The sequence below is a fragment of the Tamandua tetradactyla genome, chromosome X (genome assembly GCF_023851605.1).
Source record: "Tamandua tetradactyla isolate mTamTet1 chromosome X, mTamTet1.pri, whole genome shotgun sequence".
Taxonomy (NCBI): Eukaryota; Metazoa; Chordata; class Mammalia; order Pilosa; family Myrmecophagidae; genus Tamandua; species Tamandua tetradactyla.
Genome location: NC_135353.1, coordinates 72,643,735 through 72,657,834, shown reverse-complemented (window position 1 = coordinate 72,657,834; position 14,100 = coordinate 72,643,735). Strand labels below are relative to the sequence as shown.

General features: G+C 37.5%; 1 long non-coding RNA gene and 2 pseudogenes across 4 annotated transcripts in view; 1 reads left to right on the top strand and 2 right to left on the bottom strand.

Moving 5' to 3' along the window:
- LOC143670202 (uncharacterized) overlaps positions 1-14,100 on the bottom strand; it is a 200,883-nt gene that overhangs the window by 114,764 nt on the left and 72,019 nt on the right. The window lies entirely within an intron of this gene.
- On the bottom strand, positions 1,696-2,998 carry LOC143670782 (ribose-phosphate pyrophosphokinase 2 pseudogene; annotated as a pseudogene).
- LOC143670940 (protein SDA1 homolog pseudogene) lies at positions 6,553-9,471 on the top strand (annotated as a pseudogene).

Sequence of the window (14,100 nt, the reverse complement as noted above, 5' to 3'; positions counted from 1 at the left end):
TTTATTTTGGGAGCAATTAAATTTTCCAAAATTGAGAGTATTGATGGACCATGGACTTTGGACATTAAACATGATGCCTAATGAACGCAGGTGGCTGAAGGATGCACAGACTGAGAAGTAGGTTGGCAAACAATGGTGTACACATATGATCGAATATTGTGTTGCTACAAAAAGGAACAAAGTTGGGAGGCATGCAACACTGTGAATGAATGTGTAGGACAACTGGTGAGGCACAATAAGCCAGAAACACAGGAGAAAATATTGTATGGTCTCATTTAGAAAATGCTCATAAGAAAACAGGCCAAGATTGTAAGCTCTTGTGGTAGTCACATTTTGTCCAGAGTGGTAATTATTATTTCTGGATTTTTAGAAGCTGTTCTATATATGTATAACCTGGTATTCAGAGATAAGAATGAAGGTGATCAGGTCGGGATTAAAATAATTCAGAAAACAGTGGTAATGAAGATATTGTCTATCTTTTAGAACCTTATAACTCTTCATGACCAAAGGAATAAAGGTTTATTTTGTCCAGAACCTAAATTTTCTGTAGCACATAATCTAACTCAACCTGTCTAGATAGCTCATTTAAATAATCAAAATATTGTGAGCCCATAATAAAAATGAGGGCCTTTAATCCTGTACAGCTTAATGTAATGCCTGGATCAAAGTTCCATGAGGGGGCAGGCCACGGTGGCTCAGCAGGCAAGAATGCTCGCCTGCCATGCCAGAGGACCCGGGTTCAATTCCCAGTGCCTACCCATGTTAAAAAAACAAAAATGTTCCATGAGGGAAGGGTGAAAATATGCAACTATTAAACTTTACCATCAGGGAAACCCTTGATACTGTGTCAAACATTAGGGACACCCAAATCAATAGGCCAAACCCTTAATCTTGGGGCTTCCTCTTGTGAAGCTTATGTATGTAGCAGAAAAGCTTAGCCTACCAATAGGTGTGCCTAAGAATCACCTCCATAGAACCTCTTTTGTTGCTCAGATGAGGCTTCACCCTCTCTAAGCCCAGCTCTGCAAGTGAAATCATTGCCTTCCCAATGTGTGAGACATGACACCCAGGGATGAAAGTCTCCCTGGTGGTGTGGGAGATGACTCCCAGGGATGAGTCTGGCCCTGGCATCATGGGATCAACAATGCCATCCTGACCAAAATGAAGAACAGAAGTGTAACAAATAAGGTATCAGTGGCTGAGAGAGTTCAAATAGTTGAGTGGCTACTCTGGTGGTTGCTCTTATGCAAACTTCAGTTACACATTGCCACCTATCATAATTTGCCAAACTCCTACCAAAACCATTCCAGCCAATCCTAAAGAACAACTAGAGCAATACATATAGGATTCCACAAAGGTTCCATGCAGAAGGGTAACGTTCCAGAAATCTACAACCTCCAGATGGGTCCCTGGACCAGATAAGTCATGAAACCTAGAGGGCCCAGCCTCTGCAGAACATCAGCTAGTTCTATCTCCTAATCCCTTATTACTGTCAGCCCTTCCAACACGAAAAAGGTAGAATTGGCATCGCCTAAATACCCCTAAAGAGTGGGAAAGAAAGATCAAAGGTTATGGTGGAGTTACACAGAGAAGGTATAGTTTAACAAACGAGTATGCTTGCTGAATCATTATATTAACATTTCTTTTAGTCTCCAGCATCTTAGAGCAAATAGAAGTAAAAACTTAAAATTGTGGAACCATAACCCTTACCAAACTCTGAAATCTGTTCAACAACTAATTGTTGTGTTGTGCTTTGAAATTTATTGCTTTTCTTTTATATATGTTATTTTTCACACTCAAAAAAGTGATGATAGAAAAATATATATTCCTTCTAGCCTCCAATGTTCTGGAGCAGCTAGAAGTAAAAATCTGAGATGATGGTGTGGTAGCCCATGACAAACTCAGGGATCTGTCCTATTACTATTTGTTGAAGAGTGCTTTGAAAACTATTGCTTTTTTTCTTTGTTTGCTTTGTATATATGTTATATTGCATATATTACACAATTTAAAAAGTTTTTTAAAAAGTATAGGGTTAATTCTACACAGGGTTTTACCCCATATGTCCATAGGTATTCTCAGCATATACACACTAGCTTTAATCAGAAGTTAGCTTTCACAATCTCTGAAATATACATACTAGGAATCTCCACCATAGAATTAAATACTTCAAGGTGTAGTCATAAGTCACTGAAAGACAAAGGAAAAGGTCAACCATTAGAACAAGTTAAGAAAACACTAAATTTCTCCTTTAAGAGAGTTCATTTATAAAATAAATAAATCCCCTCTCTCCCCCAAAAATCCTGGAAATAAAGAGTCTCATGCTTTAAAGGGGGGGGGGGTGGAATTAATCTCAGAATATACAAAGAATTGATGCATTTTTAGCACTGTGGAGTCTTAAAATTAAAAGATACCAAGAGCAGGCTTGTTTGACATGTCACCTTTTGGAGTTATAATAGGACATGGCTAAACAGGTAAGACACAAGTTCACTGTTATGTGTCCTCTGGATTGCTTCTGCCAAGATCATTGAGCTATCAATAACCTGAATCATGGAGAAGTGTTTCATGTTGTACTCCTGCAGAATTATGTTTATAATGACAACAGTCTCAAAGGCAGCATTGTTTATTCTGGAAATAGCCAGCCTTGAGAAGATCTTCTGGCTTAGGATATCATGAACTTTGGTGGCTCCAGCTGATAGTAACTTGTCAGAGACCTGGCAGATGGTGCCACACGTGTTGGCCATGTCATCCACAAGGACAACCACATGATCCTTCATGTCCCCCACCAGCACCATCTGTCCTACTTCATTTGCTTTCTTCCTTTCTTTGTGAAACAAAGCAAATTCCACGTTCAGATTGTCTGCAGCTGATGTGACCCTTTTGGCTCCCCATGCATCAAGTGAAATGATGATGCAGTTCCTCCACTCATCAATGTTTTCCTGAATCCACTACAGAACCACATATAAGTCTCCACATGTGAGTTATACACAGGAATATGAGAGAATCTCTGTATCTGAGAGCTGTGCAGATCCATGGTGATGATGTGATCCAACCCAGCAACTGAAAGCATATTGGCCACAAAGTTTGCAGAAATTGGTGCACAGCTCTTGTCTTCTTCATCTTGCTGAGCATAGGGAAAACATGGGATGGCAGAAGTCACCATAGATGATATGATTTTGAAGGTATTGATCATAATGAGAAGTTCTATCAGGTTGTCATTGATCTCTCCACAGCCGAAGTGAATGATGTAGACATCTTCACCTCTCACACTTTCACCAATCTCCACAATAGTCTCTTGATTGCTGAACTTCTTGGTGACGACCTTGGCCAGCCAGTCACCCATGTACTGGGACAGGTCCTGGTGCAAGCTGCTTGGGTTGAGTACAATGTTTGGCAAGGTGGGGGGGGACAACAGTGGCCTGTAAATAAGTTCTTGCATGAGCTAATTCAAAGGTATGCATCTTGTACAAAGAGTCAGTACTATTGGGGTATGGGGTAAACTACTAATGCATGCCATGTTCTATATTTAATAGGAAGACATCAACAGTACCACAGCAACACCGTGAGTAAATAATTGGGGGGTGGGGAGGACAATAGTTAAGGGGAGATTTGGAGTTTCTGTTTGGTGAGTATGTGTTTATTAGTTATTTTTCTCTTTGGGACAATGAAAATTGTCAAAAATTGAAAGTGATGATGATTGTACAACTAAGTGAGGATAATGTGAGACATGGATTATTGACTTTGGACATTATCCATGATGCCCAATAGATGGAGAAGGCAGAAGTATACATCAACTGAGAAGAAGGGTGAACTGTGGGGTATATATATAATAGAACATTGTGCAGCTACAGAAAGGAAAGAAATCATGAGGAATGCAATGAGATGAATGAACCTTTGGGACATTATACAGTGCAAAATAAGCCAGAAACAAAAGAATAAATACTCTATGGCCTCTCTTAGAAAATACCTATAAGAAAATTGGGGTCCAGATTTCAAGCTCTTATAGCAGTTCCATTTGGTCCAGAGCTGTTAATTTTCTTTCTAGATTTTGAGATGCTGTACTTTTATGTAAAACTTGGTATCTCCCTGGAACTTTGTCTAACTGCGTGAGACCTAAGACTCAAAGTTGGAGTTCTGCAGCTCTGAAAGTCAGCATTGCTACATACAACAACTGTTAAATAAATTGAAAAGATATCAAATTTCAATTAGAGATAAGAACAAAGCTAGTTGGGTCAGGAATAAGGTAATACAGGGGTAAGGAGGATACTGTTTGTACTTTAGAACTTCATCTATTGTATGAGACCAAAGGAACAGAGAAGTTTATTTGTCCAAAACTTATATTTTCTATAGCATATTAACTCAACCTCTCTGGATAATTCATTTAAACAACCCAAACACATGGAGCCCAGAAGGGGAATGAGGGCTTTTAATTCTGTATAGCTTAATGTAATACCCAGATACATCCATGAGTATGTTGGGCAGTTAATTCAAAAGTATTGGCAAAGTCCCTTGAGGGACAGGAAGAAAAATATGAAAATATTAAATTTTACCACTGGGGAAACCCGATACTGTCTCAAACATTAGAGACTCCCAAGTTAATAGGACAAGCCCTTGATCTTGAGCCATGCTTTTATGAAGCTCGTTTCTGTAGTAAAGAAGTTAAGCCTACCTGTAGTTACATGCTCAAGAGTTACTTCCAGAAAACCTCATTTGTTGTTCAAAGGTGGTCTCTCTCTCTCTCTCTCTCTCTCTCTCTCTCTGTAAGCCCAACTCTGCAGGAAAATCATTACCATATCCCCCCCACATACACATGAGACATGACATCCGGGGTGAAAGTCTCCCTGGCAACAAGGGACATGACTCCCGGGGAAGAACCTGGCCCTGGCACTGTAGGGTCAACAACACCTTCCTGACCAAAAAAAGGAAAATAAATATAAGAAAATAAGGTATCAGTGGCTAAGAGAGCTCAAATAGAGTTGAGAGGCTATTCTGGAGGCTACTCTTATGCTAGCTTCAGCTAGATATTGCTCATTACCACAGTTTGTCAAAACCATTCTTGTTAACCCTAAAGAAGACCCAGGGCTCTATCTGAGATTTTATAAAAGTTTCATGCACTATGATTACTTTCTAGAATAATCTTATTCTGGAAATAAGATGGCTCTTAGGCCAGATAAGTCCTGAAACCAGAGGGGCCAGCCTCTCTAAAAACATCAACTAGTACCATCCCCTTATCCCATACAACCAACAACCCTTTTCAACATGAAAAAGTTAGAATGGGTAGAGCCCAAATAGCCCTAAAGATAGGAAGAAAGGTCAAGGGAGGAGTTACAATGGAGAAGATAGGATTTAACAAATGAGTATGACTGTGGAATCATTATATTGACATTTCTTTTAGTCTCCAGTGTCTTAGAGCAACTAGAAGGAAAAAACAAATTGTGGACCAGTAACCCATACCAAACTTTGAAATCTGTTTGATAAGTACCTGTTACAATGTTCTTCAAAACTTATTGCCTATTTTATATATGTTATATTTCACAATAAAATATGCTAATAAAAATAATTTAAACCACTCCCACTCTAAGCCAACTCTGCAAATGAAATCATTACCCTCCCTCTACGTGGGACATGATACCCAGGGGTGAAAGTCTCCCTGGCAAAAGATGATATGATTCCCAGGGATGAGCATTGGGGGATCACCAATATCTTCCTGCCCAAAAGGAGGAAAAGAATTGTAACAAATATCTTCAGTGGCCGAGATAATTCAAATAGAGTCAAGAGGCTACTCTAGTGGCTACTCTTATGCAAGCTTCAGCTAGACATTGCTACTTATCATGGTTTGCCAATACCCAATAAAAACCATTCCTGGCACTCAAAAGAACACCTAGGGTGTTATCTGAGATTCTATAAAGGTTCTATGCACTATGTTCACTTTCCAGAAACTTACACCCTCAGATGGGTTTCTAGGTCAGATAAGTCCTGAAAGGCAGTTTCATCTCCCTATCAATTATTGTTATTAATATTATTATTATTTTTATTATTGACAGCCCTTCCCAACATGAGAAAGTTAGAATGGGAATAGCCCAAACATCCCTAAAGAGTGGGAGAAAGATCAAAGGAGAAGGAAGAGTTAGAACACAGAAGATAAGATTTAACAATGAGTATGATTTCTGAATTATCATATTGATGTCTCTCTTCATCTCCTGTGTCTTGGAGCAGCTAGAAATAAAAACCTAAAATTGTGGAACTATAACCCATACAAACTCTGAAATATTTTCTATAAATAATTGTTACAGTGTGCTTTGAAATTCACTGTTTTTTTGTATATATGTTATTTTTCACAATAACAAAAAAGAATTAGGCCAAAAAAATAGTTTAAGAATAAGAAGAATTAAAAATAAATTCCAGGGCAGTGCAATGGTGGCTCAGTGGCAAAATTCTTGCCTGCCATCCTGGAGACCCAGGTTCAGTTCCCGGCGCCTTCCCATGCAAAAAAATAAAAAATAAACCCCAGGGTTTTCTGAGAACCACTCACTGCTGAGCCAGTCTGCATTCAACATGTCCAGCAAGAACAACTAGCTGCCCAACAACCTGCTGCAGTTGCAGAAGCTGATCAAGCAGCACCCACAGGCCTTCACTGAAGTGTTTCTACAGCAATATAATCACTACAAATCCAATGTGGAGATTTTTAAATTACAATCAAATAAACCCAACGAAAAACTGGTAGAGTTAGAGATGCTTATAGCAAAGATTAGTCACTGCTACCCAGAATATCTATATGACTTTCCTCAAGATCTGAAAGATCTGCTCTCTTACAATCACACTATCTTGGATCCATATCTTGAAACGACATTTTGCAAAGCTTTGATCTTCCTGAGAAATAAGAATCTCATGAATCCATCAAGTTTGCTAGAACTCTTCTTTGAACTTCTGCATTGTCATGATAAACTCTTGCAAAAGATTTTGCACACACTCACATTGTGGCTGATATTTAGAATATAAATGCAAAACACATGATCAATAAAGTGAATATTGTATTGCAGAATTTCATGTACTCTATGTGAAAAAACAGCAATGAAACTGCAGCCAAAATATCTTTGGATGTGATGACTGAATTCTACAAAAGAAACATCTGGAATGATGCCAAAACTGTCAATGTCATCATAACTGCATGTTTCTCCAAAGTCACCAAGATGTTAGCTGCTGCTTTGACATTCTTCCTACGGAAAGATAAAGAGGAGGAAAAGGACAGTGACTATAATCTGAAGATGAAGGACCAACAGCAAGAGACCTGCTAGTGCAGTATGCCACAGGGTAGAAAAGCTCCAAACAGAAAAAAAAAAGGGTGGAAAAGGTGAAGAAAATGCTCAAGAAACAAAAGAAGAAAAAGCCAGAAATGTTTAACTTTTCAGCTATTCATTTGATTCATGATCTTCAAGATTTTGCAGAAAAATAACTAAAGCAACTAGAGAGTTCTAAGTTCTAAGGAACCTTATCTTGAGATTGGTGAGAATTCATGAGATTTTTCTTTTTAACTTCTATCCCTTTGTGCAGAGAAATAACAAAGATCCTTCTGTCTGCTGCACAAACATGTCATTACCTGGTACCCCAGAGATCACTCAGTCATTGTTCAAGTGACCAAAAATTTTGTTACTGACAAAAACTCTGGAAAAGTCATGACAGTAGGAATCAATGCTATAAAAGAGATAACAGCTTGATGTCCTCTAGCCATGAATGAAGAACTTTTCCAAGACCTGTCCCAGTGTAAAACACACAAAGATAAGAATGTGATGATATCTGCTAGAACTTTGACACAGCTTTTCAGAACATTAAATCCTCAGGTGTTGCAGAAGAAATTCTGAGGTAAGCCTACAAAAGCCTAATTGAAACAAGAATGCAAGAATATGGAGAATTAGATGCTAAAGATTACATCCCAGGAGCAGAAGTTCTGGAAGCTGAGAAAGAGGAAGAGTTCCTGAAAATAATGAAGATGGGTGGAAAAGTGCCAGTGCCAGTCTCAGTGAGGAGGAGAATGCTGGCAGTGAATGGGTGGATGTGCACCACTCTTCTAATGAAGAACAGCAAGAAATTTCCAAGGAGCTAAACAGCATGCCCATGGAAGAGCAGAAAGCCAAAGCTATAACCATCTGCATGGCCCAAATCAGGAAAGAACTCAGTGCCAAAAAGAGAAAATATACTGAAATTATACAGTGATGAGGAGGCCAGGGGTGAGTTGCTTTCACTTCAGGACACTGAGCATCTTCATAAAAAGCCAAAGTCTGACAAGAAGACAAGACTAGCAACTGCAATGGCTGGAAAGACTTTGTGAGGAAGAAAACCAAAATGAACCCATTTTCTAATTCCACAAATAAAGAGAAGAACTTTATGATGATATGGTACAGCCAGAATGTCTGGACAAAAAATAAATATTCCTTCAGAGAGAAAGAGATGGCGCTACCAATTGCACTTTTTGTTTTTGTGTGTATGGTCCAGGAATCGAACCTGGGTGTCCCACATAGAAGGCAAGCATTCTGCCACTGAACCACCTGTGTACCCTAGATACACTTTTTAAAAAGAGAAAAAGAATGAAGTAAATACCAAGCAAGATATCAGTTCTCAGGAAAATGCTGCAATTGTTTCATTACTCTGAAAACTAGTAAATCAAAAATGTTTACATTAAAAAAGTCCAGAAGCAAAAAAAGAAAATTAAAAATAAGAAAATTCCAGTTGACAACATCATTTTGCAAATCAGCAATGATCACTGAGTTACATATACTTAGGATGACAGGACAGTCAGAGAATAATTTAAATTGTGGGGCAAGTATCCAAAACTCTAAAACTGAAGAGACTATGGACTAGAAAATGTTGAATGTATAGTCAGTTTCAATATCCCATTTATTATAGTATTTATAGGATCCTTATGGAATTCTGGAGCCTTCTGTTCCAATTACACAGCATAATTATAGGTATTCAATCTCTTCCTTGAAGATTTCCTTTCCTGCAAGGTCTCCCCTATAAGCAATTCTCCCACTCTGAATGAGAGCTGGTGGATGCTATTGCTCTTAGGGGTAACCACATTTTAAAAGGGCATTCTGCAAACCTCAAAGCCTAGAAAACCCAAAAGAAAAGAATCCCTATGATGATCACTCAGTCACCCTGCAATTACTTCAAAGCTTACTCTGCTTTTTTAAAAAGCTAGATTCTATTTTTAGTTTTAATTCTTGGTTATCACATGAACTCAGAAGTGTTAAAAACATATCTAGTGGGGCAAGATGCCAGCATACTGAGGTGTGGAATTTAGTTTGTCCTCAAAAGCTGCTAGTAAATGGCCAGGAACTGTAAGAACAACTGCTGAGGGAACATTGGTGAGCAGATACACATTGTACACCAGTCTGGAACAGGTGGAAATGCTGAGATCACACATAGACTACTAAGTGTGTAGTCTGGCACCCCTTCCCCACAGGTACAGCAGGCTGATTCCCCAAAGGGAAAGAAAACAGGCTCTACTAGAAGCAAGTAGTTAGCTAAACGGAGTTACAACTGTGGAGTGAATTAAAAAATTCTGACTACTAAAAACAGGCCATGAGCACAGATAAATCTGGAGTAATCACTAAAGGAACCAGGAGCTTTTGCCCTGGCAGAGAGGGGACAAGGCTAACAGGAAAAAAAAAGGCTTTTTGAGTTGGATAGCATACAATACTGGAAAAGGGCTGGTCCCCCAGAAAGGGGGAATACAAACAGCTGTGCACAAACTCTAGTTCTTGCTTGGCAAACCCACAGAGCAGGGGTCCAGTTCTGAAAAGACTTTTTTTGTCAACTCCTCAACAGCTCATTAGATAGAACAACAAGCACTCTCAGGCTCCAGCATTGCCCCAGACAAGAGCAAAATTAAGGCATGTCTGAGAGACAAAGTAAACACTCAGGTAGATTATGCCCTAATGGGTGTATATACCCCAAGAAAAGGGAGGCAGGGCCTATATTAAATGAAAGCCCTCCTTTAGGAAATTCAGGTGCCAGGTGCTGGAAAACAGAAACAACCTATGCCCACCCTCTACCTCTGCCTCTGACTCAACCACGCACCTGGCAAGGAGAGGCTGCTGAAATTAAAGGCACTACATCACTTTACACTTGTGGGAAGCTCTGTGCAGACAAGTGCCACATGCTGGGCAGGATAGGAAAAGCACAGAGTCTGGAGGCTTCATAGGAAAGTCTGACAACCTTCTGGGTCTCACCCTTAAGGAAGCTTGATACAGGCTACTCTCTCCTTCTGAGACATGGGCCCATCTGCTCAGGAAAATCTGACAGGGGTCAATCATATCTGAAGAGATCCTCCTCAAAAAAAAAAGATTTCCATATTAGGCAGGACAAGGAATAGAACAATAAAAACTGAAAAATTCTGATCAATTAAACTGCACCTATGCTAGAGGTCCAGACTAAGTTGAGCTGTATTCCAAAGAGCAGACAAAAAACAAAGCCATCCACCAAGAAAATCCTAGTGAAAACAACCTCCAGAATAAACTAAGGAAATTAAATGCATAGATGCCAGGAAAAAAAATGAGTCATACTAGGAAAACTGAAGATATGGCCCAGTCAAGGGAACAAATCAACACTTCAAATGAGATACAGGAGTTAAAACTACTAATCCAGGATGTTTGAACAAATATACAAAATCTCATCAAAAATCAAAGCAACGAGTTGAGAGAGGATATAAAGAAGACATTGGGTAAACATAAGGAATAACTCAAAAGTTAGAAAAAACAAATCACAGAACTTATGGGAATGAAATGCAAATATGAGAGATGAACAAATAATGGAAACCTAAAATAATAGATTTGAAGAGTCAGAAGGAAGGATTAGTGAATTAGATGACAGAACATTTGAAATCCAACATACAAAAGAAAATATAGGTAAAAAATGGATAAATATGAGGAGGGAATTATGGGAATTGAATGACAACATGAAGTCCATGAATATACATGTTCTGAGTGTCCCAGAAGAAGAAGAGAAGGGAAAAGGAAGAGAAAGACTAATGGAGGAAATAATCACTGAAAATTTCCCAACTCTTATGAAAGACATAAAATTACAGATCCAGGAAGTGCAGTGTAGCCAAAACAGAACAGATCCAAATAGACATACTCCAAGACACTTCCTAATCAGATTGTCCAGTGACAAAACAAAGAGAGAATCTAGAAAGCAGCAATAGAAAAGCAATCCATCACATATAAGAGAAGCTCAATAAGACTATGTGTGGGTTTCTCAGCAGAAGCCATGGACGTAAGAAGGCAGTAGTATGATATATTTCAGATTCTGAAAGAGAAAAACTGCCAACCAAGAATTCTATATGCAGCAAACTATACTTCAAAAATGAAGGGGAGGGGAACAACTATGGCAGCTGCCAGTGATAGATTTGAAAGTAAGAGGAGTATTGAAGATCATAAAGAACTGACTCAGATTGCCAGGGCCAAAGCGTTGCACCAGGTCACACACTTTGAAAGGACTCTGCCATTTGCAATGACTCTTCTACCAGTGGACTTCCCAGCCTCAGTCCTCACTCCTTTTGTATTCAAAATGAAAATTTTTCCTTTTTCATTTTAAATGAAATGAATATGTTTGAGGAACATATGCAGGGAGGATCGGAGTAGACTGTGTTTGACTGTTTTAACCTACTGTCTTACTATTGATATAAATTCCAGGATTATTGTAAGCCTTTATTGATCTAAAAATAGACTGCCATAGGAGACCCAGAAAATTTAACCCTTCAAAAAAGCTTGAGAAACATTGTAGTTCTCATTAATATTGAAATATATATTATGTTAATAGAAAGAAGTACGGAGTAAACCATATTATCTGGTAAGCTATTCAAGATATGAGAAGTTTGGCAATGAAGAGGAAAAATTGTAGTTGGAGAATTACATAGGGTACAAAAGAAGGTTTATTTTAGTTTGGTTTAAGATGAGAGAGTTTTAAATGAGTTGAAATGCAGATGAGAAGGAGCAACTAGAAAGAGGTAAAAGAAGGGATAATGACTACAGTCAGATCTTAAAGAGTAAAAGTAGGCTATTAGTCTTCAACAGTGAAAGATTGGTATTGCTCCCTGATTTCAGCGCATGTAATATATAAGTATAATAAATATTCTTCATCCTTTTTTCGGTATTTCAAACAGTGTTTAGATGGAGTTGGGGTTGTAGACATTCTGTTAAATCCTCTTCTTTTAAAGATCTGAAAACTGAGCTTTACTGTCTTTTATTTACTATTCTTGTGAAATAATTTAGATGTTGATATTTAAATTGTGTTTTTTAAGATTTGGGTGCAGCTCATTGACTATAACTGTTGGTTAAGGAGGAAAGATTAATTTGTGGAAGGATCAGTAATGACAAAGCATATTTAACAGGACTCTCTTGGTAGAGAACATGTTAGATTGTTGAATAGGAATTATGAAAATCATGTATTTGTGTAAAGACAAAGACTATCTTGAGAATTGACATCCGTTTGCAACATTATCACTCATATTAGAAACTCATTAAGTGTTGTCTTATTGTAATGCATTTTCACTTAAGGGATCTTTCTGTTTGAGCTTCCTTACTTTTATTGGTGTGGAATAAAATGACACTTACAAATGTTGGAAGAAGAAAACTTCCAGTTTACCTTCTAATGTGTTAAAAAAATATATCCAAAACTTGTAAATAAAGAAAAACATGACTCTGTCTCTTTAATATCAAACTAGAGAATAATCTAGGAAGCCTGCTTAATGGTCACCTGATTAGGGCAATGCAACTTTGTTTGACTATTTATTATTCATTATAGCTGAGACTTTATAAACTTAGATATTAACTTTTAGAAAACAGGGAAGATATATTAATTCTTGACTGGTAGAGAATATAACCCCAAAGATTACTGTTCCTTTGCTCTTTTGGACATTAAACAGTTTTGAATCTATTTTAGCAATCATATTCTAGCACTGTTTTTTCCCTTGAATATATATAGATACATTTCATATATATATTTTTTGAACTAGTTTTGTTATCTTGTTGGTTCATTAATGAGATAATGTGCTCACTATGTATTAGTGTGAAAACTGTTTTTAACTTTATAAAAGTTATACTTCGATCATTGAAAGTATAGAAAATTTCCTAATCTGTGCTGTTTTGTATGGGTAACACATTCTTGGACATATGGAATAAAAAGTGCTGTGTTTTAAATTTTAAAAAGTGATGAGGAGATTAAAATATTTTCAGATAAACAGTGACTGAGACAATTTGGGACTAAGACACTGGCTCTAAAAGAAATACTAAAAGGAGAACTACAGGAACATAGGAAAAGACAGAAAAGGTCTGCAGAAGAGTATAAAAATGAATACTAGTAATAGAGGTAAAAAGATTTTTAAAAAATTAGATGTGACATATAAAAGACAAAATGGTAGAAGAAATTGCTGCCTTTACAGTAATAACATTAAATGTTCATAGATGAAACTCCCCAACCAAAAGACAGACTGGCAGAATGGATTAGAAAACAATTCCCATCTATATGCTGTATACAGGAGACTCACTTTATGCCCAAGGACAAAAATCATTGAAAGTGAAAGGTGGGAAAAGAAAAGATATTTCATGCAAACAACAATCAGAAAAAAGAAAGGGTAGTTACACTAATATCCAACAAATTAGACTTCAAATGTAAAATAATAAAAAGGGACCAAGAAGGACACTATGTACTAATAAAAGGAAAAATTCAACAAGAAGATTTAATAACCAAATATTTTGGTACTGAGCCAGAGTGCTGAAAAAAAAAAAAAAACCGTGAGCAGAGATTTACAACAGCAACCGGAAGAATAAAACATTTAGGATTAAATTTAACTAAGGATACAAAACATCTATAAACTATAAGACATTGCCAAAAGAAATCACAGAAGACCTAACTAAATGGAAGGGCACACAGCATACATGGATTGGAGGCCTAAATGTAGTTAAGATGTCAATCCTACCTAAATTTATCTATAGATTCAATGCATACCAATTAAAATTCCATCAACATACTTCGCAGAAATAGAAAAACCAATAATCAAATTTATTTGGAAGGGCAAGATGCCCTGAAGAGCTAACAGTATCTTGA